General features: G+C 34.4%; 1 long non-coding RNA gene across 3 annotated transcripts in view; it reads right to left on the bottom strand.

The window, feature by feature from the left end:
* Positions 1–1729: 1729 nt before the first annotated feature.
* LOC144283984 (uncharacterized) overlaps positions 1730–19681 on the bottom strand; it is a 110126-nt gene continuing 92174 nt past the window's right edge. The window contains exons 5-7 of one of the 3 annotated variants that reach the window (XR_013352467.1): positions 18504–18626; positions 5040–5149; positions 1730–2427 (exon numbers count right to left, since the gene is read on the bottom strand). This is a non-coding gene — a long non-coding RNA (uncharacterized LOC144283984). Of the gene's footprint in view, positions 2428–5039; positions 5150–17852; positions 18203–18503; positions 18627–19681 lie in introns of those variants that run through there. The other 2 variants (XR_013352465.1, XR_013352466.1) reach the window with 2 other exon arrangements.

Genomic DNA, 19681 nt, shown 5'->3' on the forward strand with positions numbered 1-19681 from the left:
TGAGAGCAGGTAGGGATGGGTTGCACAGCCCAGAGCAAAGCTACTGATTTTCCCATTTCAACTTATTAAACCAAAACAGTGTGTTTGGCTTTCACAAGACAGTCCTGCCACTTACAACACAAATGAGAGCCACAGTTTATTGAAATAAGCATTTTCTAAACTTTTTGACTCACAAACTTATTTTGCTATTAAATATAATCTCATATTATAACATTTCCCTTATCTTTATGTATTACATGCTTAAGAAATTATTTTTCTAACAAATTATTTTATAATATAGGAAAGTTCACTCATTATACTTTTTAAATATATTTTATTTTCATTTTTACTATTTCAATGACTTTTGAAAATATTAAGAAAAATGTTGTTTCTCCACCTACTTGTTTTTAACAAGTAACATGCTATTTATTTTTTTTAAGATTTTATTTATTTCATTTATTTGACAGAGGCAGAGAGTGCACAAGCAGGGGAAACAGCAGGCAGAGGAAGAGGGAGAATTAGGCTCCCCACGGAGCAGAGAGCCTGACACAGGGTTCTATCCTAGGACCTTGGGATCATGACCTGAGGTGAAAGCAGGTGCTTAACCAACTGAGCCATGCAGGCACCTGTGATAATTAACATGCTATTTAATTTACCACAGAGTAATCCTTTGAGAAAAGCCTCATTTATTCAAATATATATTCAAAAAAACCCTGCTATATTGTTTAATACAATTTACCTATATCATGAGCCATTTAAAATGGACCAGCAAGGCAGCTCCAGTGACTTAGCGGTTTAGCGCCGCCTTCAGTCTGGGGTGTGATTCTGGAGGCCGGGGATCGAGTCCTGGGTCGGGTTCCCTGCATGGAGCCCGCTTCTCCCTCTGCCTGTGTCTCTGCCTCTCTCTCTCTTTGTGTCTGTCATGAATAAATAAAATCTTAAAAAAAAAAAAAAGGACCAGCATAAATTTACAACATAAAAACATAAATTTAATTAATAATAAAAATAATTTAAAATTATATTAGGGTCAAAACCACCAAGAAAGTTAGTCAATATTAAGTGTACTTTTTGACAGAGTTTTTTTTTTCCTTTTAATTAGCATATAGTGATATTGGTTACTAGCGTAGAATTCAATGATTCATCACCTACATATAATACCCAGTGCTCATCATAGGTGCCCTCCTTAATACCCATCACCCACTTAACCCATTCCCCTGGCCATTCCTTCCATCAACCCTGTTTGTTCTTTATTGTTAAGAGTCTCTTATGCTTTGTTTCTCTCTCTCCCTTTCCCCCTTTTCCATATGTTCTTCTGTTTTCTTTCTTAAATTCCACATATGAGTAAGATCATATATCTGTCTTTCTCTGACTATTATACTTACCATAGTACACTCTAGTTTCATCCACATCATTGCAAGTGACAAGATGTCTTGTTGATGGCTGAATAATATTCCATTGTATATATATATATATATACCATATATATTATGTGTATATATATATACCATATATATTATGTAATATATATATATAATGGATCTGATATGTATATATATTCCAAATATATGGAATATAAATATGTATTTTTATATATGTAATATATACATATCATTCCATATATGTATATATGGAATATACATATACATATCATATCATTTTATATAATATAAAATTACATATATATTATATATAATGTATATTATAATTATAATATTATAATGTATAATATTATATATTTGTCATTGTTATCCATTCATCAGTCAACAGACATTTGAGTTTTCTCTGTTGTTGATAATGCTGATAATTGTTGATATTGTTGGTAATGCTGCTATAAACATTGGGGTATATGTATCCCTTCAAATTTGTTTGTTTGCTTTTTTTTTTGTATTCTTTGGGTAAACACCTAGTAGTTCTATTTTTAACTTTTTGAGGATCCTCCAATTGTTCTCCAGAATGGCTAGACCAGTTTGCATTCCACCAACAGTGCAAGAGGGTGCCCCTTTCTCAGCACCCTCACCAATACCTGTTGTTTCTCCTGTTATTAATTTTAGTCTTTCTGACCAATATGAGGCAGTATCTCATTGTGGTATTGATTTGATGATGAGTGATGTTGAGCATTTTTTCATGTGTCTTTTAACCATCTGAATGTCTTCTTTGAAAATGTGTTAATGCATGTCTTCTGGTCATTTAACTGGTTTATTTGTTTTTTGAATGTTGAGTTTGATAAGTTCTTTATAGATTTTGGATACTAACACTTTATCAGATATGTAATTTGCAAAACTCTACTCCCATTCCATAGGCTGCCTTTTAGTTTTGTTGACTCTTTCCTTCACTGTGCAGAAGGTTTTTATCTTGATGAAGTCCCAGTAGTTCATTTTTGGTTTTGTTTCTTTCGGTGACTGAGTTTTCTAATCTCTTTAAGATACATTTGGCAGCTTTCATGCTGCTCTGCCGAAAGAGAAAACAAATGAATGGTTAGTTTATTTAATGACCTTTTTCCCAGAAAATAAAATAAAAGCAATATCTTTGTCTTCTTTAATATGACGGATTCCTAAGACTTCCAACTGGTGGTTGGAGAAGTTCTGATAAAATATTCCATGCACTTCTTCTAGACAGTATGTTACCATGCCAGCTGTTCTGTATGGTGAAGGGTTAAGTGATTAAGGAAATGAGCAAAAATAACAAAGCCTCTAGTCAGGAAGTTCTAATATGCCTTTTGAGAAACTGCCAACGACTTTCATTATGGAAGTAGAGGGCACTGCAGTTGAAGAACTAATGAAACAGGCAATGTCTGCCCGGATGTAAAACAAAATGAACTTCTCTCTTTCACCTTACAGGGGAGGCCTGGGTTTGACTTAGAAAAAAACAGAATTCTTGTTTAATGTAAGGAAGGGGAGAGTGCTATTTTACCAAAAAGCATTTTATTATGTTATTTGTAGCATTTCTCAAGAGTTTATTAAATATAAGTTTATATTTAGGCTTGTCTGCAAACAGTTTCATACCAAATCAGAATTTTATTAGAGGGCAGGAGGAATGTATAGACTTTCATCAAGGAAAAAACTGTTTAAAAGTGGCAATATGTGAACCCACATCAGGAAATAATCTGGTTGTAGATTTGGTATATTATTTCCAAAGGATTTATTTGTTTGTTTTAGGTCACCTTTAAATCTCACTATTTTAGAGGAAATACAATGAGCTATGAGAAATGAATTATTTTGTGACATAGTGGGGTGTATTACCTTGTAGGGCCACAGCTGATGTTGCAGCTCCCCAAACTGTGGTCTGGATAAAACTTTGCTCACTCTATGAGAAATGTGCAGCATGATGGTGAAAGACGGTAGGTGGGGGCCTGGCAAGAGGGCTGTGGACCCCCCAGCAAAGAGGCTTCCGCACGAAAGGGAACTAACCATCAACTGGACTAAGGCTTTCCTCTGATACACTGGTGGGGTCGATTAGTGAACCAGAGATTGATTTAAATATGTGTGGCTTTCCTGTAGATAAATTTAGGTTAGCTCTAAAAAGTTTCTCATCATTTTAACTCAGGGCCAGAACATGTTGGCCAAGACAGCATCTGTATCATCTTATTAGGAACACAAATGACTTTTCCCACAAAATGCACTTTTCCCATCAAGAACAATAAAGGTAGAATGCAGCCAAAATCAACTAGGAGAACATACATACTAATTATTTTCCTTTTCTTTCTTCAGCCTTTTTCATGTTCTTATGCTTGACATTACATTGTATTTCAGAATTACTTTCATGATTGAAAAGGAAATAGAAGAGATTGGGACCAGATGTAAAAATTAACAGAATATATTACAAATTAGTTAACGTTTTGTTATCTTTTGGGTAGTAAGGTAATATCTTTTATCTTCTTGGATTTCAGATGTCTGTCTTATATATTTAATTGGTGTAAAATTACTGACATCCCTTTGTTCCCCACCTAAGGAATCAGGAGTCCTTCCCCATCTGAAAAGTTATTTGTGTGTTTGTGTGCACATCCAGGTTCCATGATAAACTAGTTTTATTTTACTTTTTTACTATTTGATAAAAGAAAATTATTAAATGTATTAAAATCGATTTAAGAATTTCCATGCAGATACTTATTCTGACTTTGACTAGGCATTACTTTTGAAAATTGTTTGATTAAGTCATTGCATATGTACTTCATGTATATATATAGCCAATGAAAATTATATAAATCATATAATTATTATTATGGATCATATATTAATCTTTTTTAGAGACCTAGCCCTTCTTATATGGTGATAAGAAAACCAAAATAATTATATAGGTTATATAATTATTATATATAATTGTATAATATTATACAATATATAGTATTATATGTAGTATATATAAAATATTGTATAATAATTATATAATTGCCTGTTATATTTGAAATATATAACCAACATAATTATAGCCATGATTTAAAACTTACTTTAAAAATAATGATATTGGGACACCTGGGCTGCTCAGTGGTTAAGCATCTGCCTTCAGCTCAGGGTGTGATCCTGGAGTCCCTAGGTTGAGTTCCATATTGGTCTCCTTGCATGGAGCCTGCTTCTCCCTCTGCCTGTGTCTCTGCATCTCTCTCTCTCTTTCTCTCTGTGTCTCTCATTATTAAATAAATAAAATCTTAAAAAAAGATATCCATTCATAAATATACTGATCTTATCTAAAAAGCTTAAAATAATTCTGCACATTTAAAGATTTATTTTTTTGTGGTACTAGATTATGGTGAAATATCTATTTAGTATGTACTTATTTGACTGAATTCTTCAGAAAAAAATAAATATGGTTTCTAAGGTTTGAATAATGTAAGCTGCCTCATTACTCTAAACAGCAGTCAAAGCATATATTTGATATATTTCATACCCATATATTTAGAAAATACATTTTCATTTGTTAGTAATTTTTATCATTTCATTTATTTCAATTTTGGAGACAAATGAAATTTGGCACAAAATGTGTTCTTCATAAACTTTTTTCCAACAATATACTTAAATCCACATAGTACAGCTTTGCAATCAAATTTCACGAGTCTGCAAGCTTACCAATTTCTCCTGACTTTAGTAGGGATAGAAACAGAAACACACAAAGAAGTTATTTTTTCATATGCTTGATGTAAGTCACAGCTCATCCTAGTTGTTGATGTTTCCTGAAACTGGGCAGAAACATACCTCTTTCTGTTAGAAAGCATTTACCACAAAGAAGCAATTCATTTAAAATACAGCATCATAGTCAACTAAATATAATCATGCTCTTTTACCTGGAAACAAAATAACTAAAAAAAAAAAAAAAGACAATAGGAGACTGATAGCTACTTCATTAGCATGTATAATATACCTCTACTATGGTCATTAGCATGGAGGAAAAGGGAAAGAGGAGGAATGTTAGTGGGGGGAGCTAAAACTGTTGTTTTCTTAGAACCATTAGTATGTATGTATGTATGTATTTTTAAATATTTTATTTATTCATGAGAGATACAGAGACAGAGAGAGAGGCAGAGGGAGAAGCAGACTCCGTGAGAGAAGCCCAATGTAGGACTCAATCCCAGGACTCCAGGATCACGCCCTGACCCACGGCAGAAGCTCAACCACTGAGTCACCCAGGCGTCCCTAGAACTATTTGTATTTGAATATCTGTTGACTACAGTTGGATCTATCCATGTAGCTACTTCAGTAAGGGGTTTGCTATCATGGTTTTGTATAATAACTCCTATATGAGCTGAAATAAAAGAATCTCTTTATTTGATATTGAATTTGAATTTCCAGAGTGCTTGCTGGTTATTTACTTCCTATTGCAAATTAAATATATCAAGTATATGGAGTTTAAGTTATAATGGAGAAATAGCCTGCTACTTTAAGTAAATAGTGTGCCTGGGCAGCCTGGGTGGTTCAGGGGTTTAGCGCCGCCTTCAGCCCAGAGCCTGATCCTGGGGACCCCGGATCGAGTTCCACGTCGGGCTCCCTGTGTGGAGTCTTTTTCTCTCTGCCCGTGTCTCTCTGCCTCTCTTTCTCTGTGTCTCTCATGAATAAATAAAGTCTTCCATGCTTAGGACATTACTAGCGCCAGTCTGGTGTATAACCAGAGCACTTACCAGATGGCTTGTGAAATCCTCCCTCAGAAGGAATTGGTGCTATAAAGAAAAGTGAACTGCCCAGGTCCTTGACAGGTGTTATTATGACCCAATTAAAGTTTCTGTGTTTTGGTTAAAAGGAAAAAATAAATAAATAAATAATAAATAAATAAATAAATAAATAAATAAATAAATAAATAAATAAAGTCTTTAATAATAATAAAAATAATAATAATAGTGTGCCAAATAGAATTAAAGCTTTTGGAACTGTAGTGTGAACAAAAAGTGGCACTCTATTTTTTTAAGATTTTTTTTTAAATCTATTCAGTTCAGAAAGAGAGAGTGAAAGCACAAACAGTGGGGAGATTCTGAGGGAGAGGGAGAAGCAGACTCCTCACTGACTGGGGACCCTCACATTAGGCTCAATCCCAGGACCCCTGGGGTCATAAACTGAGCCGAAGGCAGAGGCTTAACTGACTGAGCCACTCAGGTGCCCCAGTAAGAGGCACTTTAGCCATTAAATCTAACTGTGACATGCAATACACATATATATGGAAAATGAGTATAAGCATATAAATAGTATTCAAATTCCTGATACTGAAAGAAATATAAACTTTAAAAAAGATATCATTTTCTCTATAAAGTTGCTAACCTAAAATGGTCGGTAGGCTCCCATGTTAGGGAGACTTTAGGGAAGAGGACCTCTCTCTCTCTCATGTACGTCTCACTAATATATGCAGGTGAGAGCATGTGTTGCTGCACTTTTTGTGTGTGTCAAGTGTGGGATAAGATATATCAACATTCTCAAAAATGTTATAGACATTGGAGGAAAATTTCCAATGTGAATAATGTATGAGGAAATAAAGATTCATGTAAAATATATAAATTATTGATATATGTAGGAAGATTGAGAAAAAAAAATGTCTTTAATTGGCCTTTTATTTAAAAAGTGTGTACAGGGACGCCTGGGTAGCTCAGAGGTTGAGTACCTTCAGCTCAGAGTGTGATCCTGGAGTTTCCAGATTGAGTTCCATGTCGGATTCCCTGCATGGAGCCTGCTTCTCCCTCTTCCTGTGTCTCTGCCTCTCTCTCTCTCTGTGTCTCTCATTAATAAATAAATAAAATCTTTAAAAAAAAAATAAAACAAATAAAATAAATAAATAAATAAATAAAGTGCGTACAAATGTTAAAAAAGATCTATGAAGCCATTGCAAATCATGCTTTGAAGAATATATAATGGTTATTTCTTTTGCTGAAATATTTCCTGATAAATAGCATAAAACCCTCTGACTTTCAGAATAAAGGACTGATAAATCACATAGCTAGTATGCTACCTCAGAATACAAACTGTCTGATTTCAAAGCCCACTTATGCTCTTGATTACTTGCCGTAGATGAAGAAACTAATGTTCGTGAACATAATTCATGATGATAGTGATTTTTAAGTCATATAATAAATACAAATCTAATATCTTAAGATAATTTCTATAATCCAGAAGCATGCTAAAATGAAATTACACAAGAAAGCTATATCAATTAATCAATATTTTTTATAGAAATGGTTTTAAATAAACACATCTTAGTGAATGGCCTAAATCTTAGTAGTACTTAATAAGTCAAGGATTTATGCAGAATGCAAAGCTATAATCATCATAAGAGTTTCTAAGGAAAGAGAAGGTCTTTTGCTCTGATGATTCTCCACAAATTTTATTCACAGGAATGAGCCATAATTTCATTAAACAGAGTCATATTAAATATTTTTGTGTGAATAATTTACCTTCATAAATGATTCTTATAAACTATTTCAACAAATGTCTTTATCATTCTTTTAAAAAGCTTCAAAAATTTATGTATATTTTATAAAAGTTTCTTACATGGTTTAAAAAATTATTTTAGAAAGGGAGTGCCTGGGTGGCTCAGTTGGTTAAGCATCCGACTTAATTTCAGCCTAGATCATGATTGAGCCTGTGCTGGGCTTTGCGCTCAGTGGGAAGTCTGCTTGAGACTCTTTCCTTCTTCCCTTGCCTCTCCACATCTCATGTTCTCTCCTCTCTCTCTCTCTCTTTCTCTCTCTCTCTCTCTCTCTCTCCCTCTCTCAAATAAGTAAATCTTTTTAAAAAGTACCATTCAAGAATATTTAAATGAATGCTATTTTTCTCCCAAACATGTCAGCACAATATTGAGTAATTTAGTATTGACAAATACACAGATACACATTAAGAAATGGAAAAGATCTAGCATATTTAAATACATCATAACCTCAGGATGCCTGGATGGCTCAAGCAGGTCAGCGTCTGCCTTTAGCTCAGGGTGTGATCCCAGGGTCCCTGGATCGAGTCCCACATCGGGCTTCCTGCACAGAGCCTGCTTCTCCTTCTGTCTATGTCTCTGCCTCTCTCTCTGTGTCTCTCATGAATAAATAAATAAAAATCTTTATAAATAAATAAACAAACAAATAAATAAATCCATCATAACCTCAAAGACAACATTATAGAACTGTAGGATTCATATGGCCCTCTTCTGAAAATACCACACATATCTTTTCTTATCCCTGTTCATCCAAACTATGTGTTTCTTGCAAAATAGAATGCCAAAAGAATAAGTTGAAAATGGAAATGGAAATTGAAAATGGAAATTGAAAATAAATTGAAGATAGAAATAATAGTCACAGATGAAATCCTCTTTTTTATATTTAAATAATTAAAAATAGAAATTTTACATTTAAAATAATGCCTGAGGGGTGCCTGGGTGGCTGAATGTGTTAAGTATCTGACTCTTGATTTCAGTTCAGGTCATGATTTCAGGGTCCTGAGATGGAGCCCCACATTTGGCTCCTTCCCCAGTGGGGAGTCTGCTTGTTTCCCTCTCCTTCTTCCTCTCCCTCCTGCTCATGTGTTCTCTCTCTTACTGTCTCTCTAAAGTAAATTAATTAATTAAAAGAATAAAATAGTACCCTAACTTATTTATTCATGTATACTCCCTGTGGAGTAGGGAGACCAATGCTGGACTCCATTCCAGGACCATGGGATTATATATGACCTGAGCCCAGAGCAGTTGCTTAACCAACTGAGCCACCCAGTTACTCAAGGTAGACATCTTTAAAATGGATCAAAAGCTCAGTGTTAGACACTCACAATAAAAAACTTAAAGTCAGACATTTACATACAGTGTGTCACTACTTTTTACTTTGCTTAGGCAAACATATGTTATTTTATATATTCCGACTTTAGACATGAGGATCCTGAGGCTCAGACAAGTTATTTGTGCAATTGCATACATTGGGATTTGAGTCTGTGAAACTGCCAAGCCACACTCTTTTCCCTGTCCCACATTTGGTGTATACTAAAATGGAACTCAGAGGACTGCACAGTGAAAACTCTGGCTCCAGAGTGAAGGTGCTGAGACAGGTTGCTATGTCTGCATGAATCCTGTTGGATGTTTATTTGAATAGTATTTGAATATATAGTCTTTGGGGCATCACTAATAGAGCTGACATTGTCCTATAAATAATTTAGCATGGATGGTTGACAGAGAGGCTCTATCGTGTAGGGGAGTGAAATTTGCCACCCCAAAATGTATCTCTTTGCAGAGGGATTATTTTGGGCTTATTATTTTAAGAACACAAGTTTGTTTGTATATTTGTTTTCTTTTTGCCTCCCACTTAATTACCTAAAAGAATTTAGAAAGAGTATCTGCTCCAGGAAGTGATCTCTCACCATAGCTAACTATAGTATAATATGAACAATGTATGGTAGACGGGGGGGAATTTAGCAAGGCCTATTTCATCAAAGTCTTTATGCCTTCATTGTTTCTGAATGGCCTCAAAAACACTTGTTTACCAAACATTTACTCTTTCCATTCTTGCAGTAAATTGCCTCTTTTCTCTTTGTCGTGCTAAACCTTTTCCCTCTTCTCCTTAGTCCAGAATGACAAAATAATTCATTTTGTCTGATGATCTTTGGAATCTTTCATGTTTATGTGGATTTCCTGAAGGTACATAATTATTTTAGTTTTCTCCTATTAATCTGTCTCATGTCAATTTAATTCTTAGACCAGCCAGAAGAAACTTAAAAGACAGAGAAAAAATTTTCCCCCTCAGAATTGTATAGCTGGCAAGAGCACTTCCTCTGGAGTCTAGTACTGGAGTTGGAAGCCTCACTAGCTGCCAACTTTGTACACATTCTTTGACTTTCTTGTGGCTTAGTTTCCATCTTTCAAGTTTCTTGTGGGGATTAAATAAATTAATAGATGTAAAAAGTCCTTCAATGGGGGAAATCCTTCGTAAGTACTGAATAAATGTTAGCCATCACTGATATTATGGATTTTGTTTCCAGGGATCTTAGCCTAATGCAGAATAAATAGCTTCTTAAGAAATTAGTTTGCAATTTAACACTCCCTACTTCCTGATGAATGACAGACACCACTAATCAAGCATGGCACTCTTTACCTCATGGCCTAGACAAAGCCTTACACTAAATACTTCAACCAAACATCTAAGAAATAATTAGGTTTGGCATGTAATAATGAACTTACTTGCCATACTGGGCAATAAGACCTTTTTTTTAAAATGAATAACTTCATACATTAAGAATAAGAGCCAGAGCCCCCTAGCTAGAATAAAACTACTTCAATACAGATTTATGATAGACCTTTCTAACAGTTTGTTTTCAATGAGATAATTTCCACATGAAGAAATGAAATATATTTATCTAAAATGAAGTAAGAATTTCTTTTCTGAATGATCTGTTAGGAAATTTGTCTCCATATATCATGTTCTCTAAAATTACAATTGATTTGATCTCCTGGATTGCAGAATTGGTAGATTCTGTTTCCTTTATTCAAACTGTACTTCTCAGTTGTTTGTTTTTCCAAGTGGCTAACTCTTTCTTGAGTCATTTCTTTGCTAGAGTATCTCCACATGGTTTTGTGGATACCTCTGCTGTAGTCTTTAACCACATTATCATCACTTGGTAAAATTTCTCTCTAGCCATATTGTGGATTCTAATGAAAGAAAATTGCTTCTGTCTCTAAATTCTAGGAGCCTAGAATGGTCCCTTCTGTGTAGTGTATATTCAGTGAGTATTTTACTTAATGAAGTTCTGATGACTTTACCTAAGTCAGATGATATGGATCCTTCACATTTTTGCTCTGACACTACATCCCTTCTCATTATTTTTTCCAGCTCCTTCAAATGCTTTGGATAGCTAACATCTACTGCTTTAGACACAAATGTATCCCTAAAACTCTATCAGCCATTACACTGAAATTATGAGATCCTTACCATGAGGTTAGCAGTATCACATCATTGTTAAAAATCTTTATTACTCTAAGAATATTATAACTATAAATTAAACCTTATTCTTGCTCCCATTCTAGGATAGAAATATTTTCACTGTGTTATTATCTGCAGGTGGAAATTAAATCATAATTACAGGAAGAACAAGAACTTTAGTATTAAGAGAACTCTTATTCAGCCTTCACAGATCATCTTAGATATCATTTTAGGTACCTTTTCTTGTTTGCTCATTCTATTGGGGATTCTTTCCATTTTCTTTGCTACTTCCAAGTGTTGTACCCATTGCTCTTTTTGCATGTACTCTTGTATCTGTAATTATTATTTTTATTATTTTACTCTTTGGAGAATTTTAGGTTCAAAGTAAAATTGGGCAAAACATACAGAGACTTCTCATATGCCTCTCCCCCTAGCCTCCCTATTACTGACATCCCCACCACAATGATACATTTCTTATAATCAATAAATCTACATTGACACATCATTATCACCTGAAGTCCATATTTACATTAGGGTTCACTCTTAGTATTGTATATTATGGGTCTGGACAAGTGTATAACGACATATATCCACTATTTTAGTATTATACAGAGTAGTTTTACTACTGAAAATCCTCTATGCTTCAACTATTCATTCCTGCCTCCTCCCAGACCCTGGCTGTCCTTGATCTTTTTACCGTCTCCACAGTTTTGGCTTTTCCAGAATGCCATATAGTCAGAATAATACGTTATGTAGCCTTTTCAGATTGTCTTCTTTCCCTTAGTAATAGGTATTTAAAGTACTTCTGTGTCTTTTCATGGCTTTATAGTTAATATTTTTTTTAGCACTGAATAATATTCCATTGTGTGGAGATACCACAGTTTATCCATTTATCTACTGGAGGACATCTTGGATGCTTCCAGGTTTTGATAATTATGAATAAAGCTTCTATAAACATTCATGTTCAGGTTTTTGTGTGGATGCAATTCTTTTTCATGTTATCTCCTTAACAAAAGTGTGAGCTTGGGCAGCCTGGGTGGCTCGGTGGTTTAGCCCTGCCTTCAGCCCGGGGTGTGATCCTGGGAACCCGGGATTGAGTCCCATGTTGAGCTCCCTGCATGGAGCCTGCTTATCTCTCTGCCTGTGTCTCTGCCTCTCTCCCTCTTTCTTTCTCTCATGAATAAATAAAATCTTTAATAAAAAAAATGTGAGCTCTGTGAAGACAGCTTTCATCTTTTTGTTTCTTAAACTAAGAACAGTGCCTGGCACAGAGTAGGTACTCGGAAACTTTTGTTGAATTGAAAATGTGTGGCAAAGTGAATGGAATAAAGAGGCACACATTCCATTTCAGAACACTTGCTTGCTTTGAATGAAAGTACATAAAGGATTTCTAATTCAGGATGATCTATTATAACCATCTCATGGAAGCCATTATTTTCAGAAGGCATGATGATAGCTTTGCTGTGTTGAAATAGATTTATAAAGGCTTTGGCTTAAAACCCTGCTACTCAAAGCATAATCAAAAATTGATAAACTTGTAGAGAAACAAAAATGGGATTCAGTATTTTTTCTTATTCTACAATGGATAAGGGATTTCTGGATTGGTCTTTAAATCCTCAAATAACATTTTCCTCTCATGAGTAAGAGAAAAAAAAAATATATATATATATATTCTTTTAAACTATTCACTAGAGAATTGTTTCAAAATTGCAGTTGTCATACTAAGGTTCTTTGATTTGATTATAAGAACCAGTCTAATTTTTAAGCTCTCACATAAATGTATGTGCATGGGTGTGCACAGACACACACACATGCACACACACAGAGGATATCCAGCAAAAGCTTCACAGAAAAAAATTACGTTTATTTGGAATATGGCCTAAATACAATATTATGTAATATTGTCCTAAATACATGCACATATGGGCATAAGTTTTGTTTCTATAAATAAAATTCCATTTTTCAAATGCTAATTCTGAAATGCTTAAACTCCAATTTTCCAAGGCAAGGTTATCAGGATTTTCAAAATTATTAAAATAGGATACCAAAAGCATGTTGAATTTTTCCTTCTGTTTATTGTTTGGTTTTGTTAGTATGTATATTATATATAGACTACAAATCAAAGTTCGTTCCATAATAATTTCAAATTTGAAATGCTAGCCATTGTCTCCCAATTATCTCCGGTTAAGCATTGGTGTAGTAATAGGTAATTAGATTTCATGTAGATGGTAACTTCATCAAAATGCAGGAGAATGTTCTTCTGTTTGCACATTTACAATCATCCGAAATACTTGAATTATGAACATGTTTGCAACATGGCCTTTAAATTTTCTTGAATTTATTTTAAATGAATAGAATTTGGAAGATTTACAGACCTTTAAATGCCATGAAAATATATGATTTTGTTTCAGTAATATATGAAGATGAATGATACAGTCTTTGGGTTAGATATGCAGATCTAATCTCATTAATAAAAGTACCTAATCCTTGCATCCAGAAAAGGAATAATTGAAGCTATTTGTAAAAGTTACCCCTGGGATCAGAATATTTAGCATTTATAGTATCATTTGATGGTTTATATTTTATCCACTTGAATCAACATGACTGAAGGGACCTCAGAAGCAACACCAAGTTTATTTAGAAAACGTATTTTTATGGAACTACTAATAAAAATTTCAGAGGAAAACAAAGAGTACACATGACCTTTTCATCTTCATACAAATTATAGAATTGCTATAGTCCAAAAGATGAGGAGCGAATTCTTTATTTAGGGCAATTTCATTCTAAATTCTGACAGAATTAAATTTTTCTGATAAGTCTATAATTATGATCCAAATTCATTTTATTTAAAAGTTAAGGGACAGTTGAAGAAAAAATTTATCATCTATAAAATAGAGCAAAACTGTTAGGCAACATTCCATAATTATTAGGAATATCAGTGATTTACTACGTTTTTTTTACTAACCCTGTGTCTTTGTTCAAGATACTTAATATGGAGGCAATAAGAATCCATACCTTGTAGGTTTGTTATGAGGAATAAATGTGTTAATATATATTACATGCTTAGAACAGTGCCAGGCATAGGATAAAATAAATAAATGTATACAATAAGTAGATTTGACATTTTAAACATAAATTATGAGGAAGGATTGCTGCCCTTCTCTTTCTTTAAGACTTACAGTCACAAATTAAAAATAATATATAAGACAAGTGATGCTAAAAAAAAAAAAAAAAAAAAAAAAAAAAAAAAAAAAAAAAAAAAAGACAAGTGATGCTGATTTATAAGGACAAGGAATTTAACATATTTTCGAACTTTGAAGACATCATCTGATATTAACCATTTATCTGAAGTGACCAACTTTGTCTTTCACAATATCTTCAGATTTGTTAATTTAATGGAATTTTGCTTTCTATTATATAAGTTCTTTGCATCTTTAGGTGTAAATACTATTATATACAATTAGGATATTTACTTGCAGGTATTCTAGAAAGGCAGAATTTTATTCAGAATGTGTCAAGTTCAATACAACTTATGCCATAAAAGCATCAAAATCTCTCAGTATCAAAATGTCACGTATACAGTAGTTCCTAAAAAATTATTATTTTTCTTATGTAATCAAAGACAAATTTTGATTATAACAAAGCATTCTTTTAAAATTAACAACTCCTAAAATAACTTGCCCATTTGTGTTATATAAAGCACTGGGATATTGATTAATATTATATAGAGAAGTGTTCTATAGAGATATAATCTGATATTAAGCAGAGATGCGTAATTTTTCTTTTTTTATTCCAGGATATCTTGGAATCTTTAAAAAGTCTGTATGCATTGTTATTCTGTATGAGGAGGATCAAAAACTTATTTGACCAAAGATGTTGCTGGGGGAGGTGGGAAGGCATAAAACAAAAACATCTCATGAAGTTAGGGTTTCACAGAGACACAATGGTTTGGAAAAGCTGCCATTTTGTGCCATATTGACAGTAAATACTTGGGCAACTGGAGACTTCATTTCAGGTGCAAAAGTAATAACAACAGTTATTCTCCTCTGTGATTCTATGTGTGGTGCAATCTTTATCCCGAAGCCATCTTCAAAGGGGTTAAAAGAATATTAACCATCAATAAGCCAGAATAAACATAAGTACTTAACATTTTGGTTATCTGATATACATGTGTCTCCTCAAAAATAAAATTGTACAGCGATCAGAGAAACTCACTGTTGAACTTTATTTCAAGCTAGAGTTTCTTATGGCAAATAACAAAGTATAATAGAGAAATTCTGCAATGTCTATAGTTGCACAATACAAAGTTGTTCATGCAGACATTAAGTGAAGCAGACACAGAGTTCCAGAAGCTTTATTAGTGAATAGCTTGGACAATGAATCTCTCAAGCCAAACTCTGATTGGCAATCGAGTCCCTTTTATAATGTCACAGCTGTGCACCAAGCTCCAGTGGTATCTGAGCACAGCTGGGATCTGACAATATATATAAATGGGAATTACTGCACTTTTGTTTGAACTTCTTCATGTTTTACTTTGAAGTACAATAGCAAACTTGTCTTTTTTATCTTAATCTGTGATTTATTTTCCTTTTTTTTCTGTAAAAATCTGCCATGCAGTCATGACAAAATCCTTTGATGATTATTAAAAATTTAAAATTTTTCCTCCACCCAGAAAATGTTAGTACTTGAAAACAAGTAGAAAATTGTAGAGGAAAAAGAAAAAAAGAAGAAGAAGAAGAAGAAGAAGAAGAAGAAGAAGAAGAAGAAGAAGAAGAAGAAGAAAATTGTAGAACATACAGAAATCACATTCTTTCTACTATCTTAGTATTTTCTTTCAGAAAAGAGGTCAAATATGTTTTTCCAATATTGAAAGGAAAACCTAGGCAGTGTGAGAATTTTTCCTTTTAGAAGAACCAAAAAAGAAGTTTGGTCATTCATATCAGGCTTTAATATAAACAATAAAAATCAAAATAATAATAATAATAAATATATAAACAATAAAAATTCAAATTCTCTATATGAGCACTATTGTATTCAGTAGTGGAAGTGAAAAACTTGGAAAATGCTCAGGTCAGGATCTCAGGGTCATGAGATCGAGCCCCAAGTCAGGCTCAGCACTCAGCACGGAGTCTGCAGGAGATTCTCTCCCTTCCTACCCCTCAAATAAATACATAAAAATAAAACAAAAGAAAATTAAAATTAAAATCTAAATACTCAAATATGAGGTCCTATGTGGCCTATTAGTGGCTCTGGAATTCCCAGTGTTGGGTTGTCATCTCATCTCTGGTGGCTCCTCAGAAGATTGGAATTTCAAACTAGAAAGTCTTTGACCAGTCTCTGCTTTTTTTTCCCCAACCTATGGTTTCTTAGCACTCTTTGATCATCTTTTCAGCCTCTCCACTTCTCAGCTACCCAAGAAAACTGCTGGAGGGGAAAAGGCTTTATTTTCTAGGTTTTTCTGCCCTTTAATATGATAGCAGAAAGAAGAAAAGAGGATAAGATCCAATTATGTGTCTTCAAAATGACAGCCTGAAACTCATGTGTCTCCCTTGTCTTAATTTGAAAAAAAAAAAATAATAACAATGCATTTCTCTCTTAAAAGTTGGAGAGAAAACAGGAGCAAATGGGATTGAGCCTCTCAGCTCTGTCCACACATAAAGTTCACATACTTTTGTTGAAGTTAAACAGAGTCACCTTGGCTTGGAAACTCACACTTCTTAGAGTAGACTATGAATTCCATTTCGTTTAATATATTTAGGTTGAATAAGATTATGCTAAATATAGACATTAAATTGAGTCTCTCTTTGGGAAGTATTCCATTAAATCTAGATAGTATTAGTACTGGCCACTGCCTAGTACCAACTTTTTGCTCAAATCTTTGCTCAAGACTTCGCTGGAAAATCACATTTCAGAGAACTGCCCTTATTACACTGTTATTATTGTGTCATTATTCTTGTAGTTCTGGTTACTCTGCTCTTTCTTTGTCTTTTATCTGCAGCATCTAGCGCCTTCTGACTATAAAAATAAGTGACTATAAAAATCACTTATTTAATATGTCTCTGTTTTTAAAGATTTTATTTATTTGTTCATGAGAGACAGAGAGAAAGGTAGAGACATAGGCAGAGGGAGAAGCAGGCTCCCTCTAGGGAGCCTGAGGTGGGACTCGATCCCAGGACCCCATGATCATGACCTGAGCCAAAGGCAGATGCTCAACCACTGAGCCACCCAGGTGCCCCAATATGTCTCATTTCTTATTTCCATCTCTCCCCTTGCTATGGAGTAAACTCCACAGAGTGTGGAGTTTTGCTGATCTTATTCACGCATTTATCTCAAGTGTTTAAAAAAAATGCCAGGCAGAGCACCCACTAAATATTGGTGGAATGAAAATCTCTATCTCAAAAATTTCTCATCAAACTCATGTCTCTTTAAACATCTGCCATAGTTATTTCCTTTTCCAGTTTTTGTAAACCAAAGAAGGCCTTGATTTTACTTTACCATAGTATTTACCACCAAACCACCAAAAGCAGAATTTACTGAATAGCTGTTTGTTTATGGTACCTGGTTATCTGCAAAGTCCATAGTTGAAATCATTGTTGCATATATCCAAGATATAGGAATATACAAATAAAAACTGTCAGTGAATTACAAGTCCAACTGCTTTGGACATGTAAAAGCCCTAGAAGTTTGAGCGTGATATTCAAGTTACTATTTTAATTGTTCTCTTTCTGGTATTCTTATGTAAGAACTTAAATATGATTTAGCCTGGTTCCTGTATTCCAGACTCTGTAAGCCTCCATTTAACTTGAAGGTCAACGCCTCATGAATGGAGCAGATTGGGGAGACTTTCCTAATGCCAGAGAACTAGACCTAGAGGAAGGAAAGAAGAAAAGTCAGGTCAGCATTTGGAAAAAGGGTAAACAAGTTAGTGTTTCCTCTTCTGGCAGGCTCACAGGCCAGATGGGAGTATCACATAGCTTTGTCTACTGTGTAGTTCTCTAGGTATGGACACACCAATTTGCTTCCCAAATTCTCTGTGGCATGGAACCACTGGGGGAAAAAAAAAATCCAGCCTGTTACATACCAGTGCTATAAAAAAATTTGAAATGTTGCGTCAGTGTTGAATTTTCATAGGCATCTCTAAGTGCTTATTCTTAATTTTTGTACTTACTTAGTTGAGTGGTAACAATCAGTTCAGATATTAGCACCGGATAGAGGTCCACACCGTGAGTGTCATGGGCAGCCACACACTGAGTAATAATCCATGTGTCCACTATTTGTCCATCTTAAAACACTAGAACAGAGAATGCCAGGCAGAAGAGTTTAGTGTGAAGATGAGAAGGCACACCTGTTGGCATGTTATTTTCCCCAATTTGGGTGCAAAATGTAAATATACTCACATTTCACAGGTCCAAGGAACAGACTTAACAGTACACTCTCCTTTCTATTTTTTTTTTAAGATTTTATTTATTTATTCATGAGAGACACACCCAGAGAGAAAGAGAGAGAGAGAGAGAGAGAAAGAGAGGCAGAGACACAGGCAGAGAGAGAAGCAGGCTCCATGCAGGGAGCCCGATGTGGGACTAGATCCCAGGACTCCAGGATCACGCCCTGGGCTGAAGGCAGGTGCTCAACTGCTGAGCCACCCAGGGATCCCCCTACACTGTCCCTTCTAAAACTCAGTCACAAACCAAGAGGCTACTGGAGAAAGCTTGTGAACCACCATGATAATCTGTCTGGGACTTGTACACCAAAGCCATGAACTTGATTGACTCCATAGAAGGAGCTCTCCCTCAGATGCTTTTTAATCTGTTTCATGTCTAATTTTCAGCAAGCTTGATTATCTGGTTTTCCAGCTCATAGACTGGAAACAGATGATGACAGCTGGCACCAGGAAGAAATAACTGTTACTGTTCTCTGGCAACTGGAATAGTTGATAACTGACTGAATAATCAGACAAAAGGATGAAGATAATGCACACAGTAGTCTAGGGCCATTTAGTGGATGGCTGACAGTTCCTATCCACCTGTCCATGGCTTTATGTTCTAACATGTGGCTCTCCTGCGTGCTTACTGTGAACCTCCTGTTATTTGAACTCTGCACGCATCACCGTCATCTATGGAATGTGAAAAATATTTTTCAAGACTGTTTGAATGTCAATATATACCAAAGTATGTTGCAATTGCTAAAATAACTATATCAATGACCATTATAATAATTGTAATTTTTTTTTATATTTCAGCCTAGTAAAGTTGTGTTTTTAGTATATTGCTCCTGTATCATCAAGATAAGTTAAATCTTGTTCTTTTTGAGATATTACTTAATTCATTATAAAAGTAGTTCAACCTA

This window comes from Canis aureus, chromosome 15 (genome assembly GCF_053574225.1).
Source record: "Canis aureus isolate CA01 chromosome 15, VMU_Caureus_v.1.0, whole genome shotgun sequence".
Taxonomy (NCBI): Eukaryota; Metazoa; Chordata; class Mammalia; order Carnivora; family Canidae; genus Canis; species Canis aureus.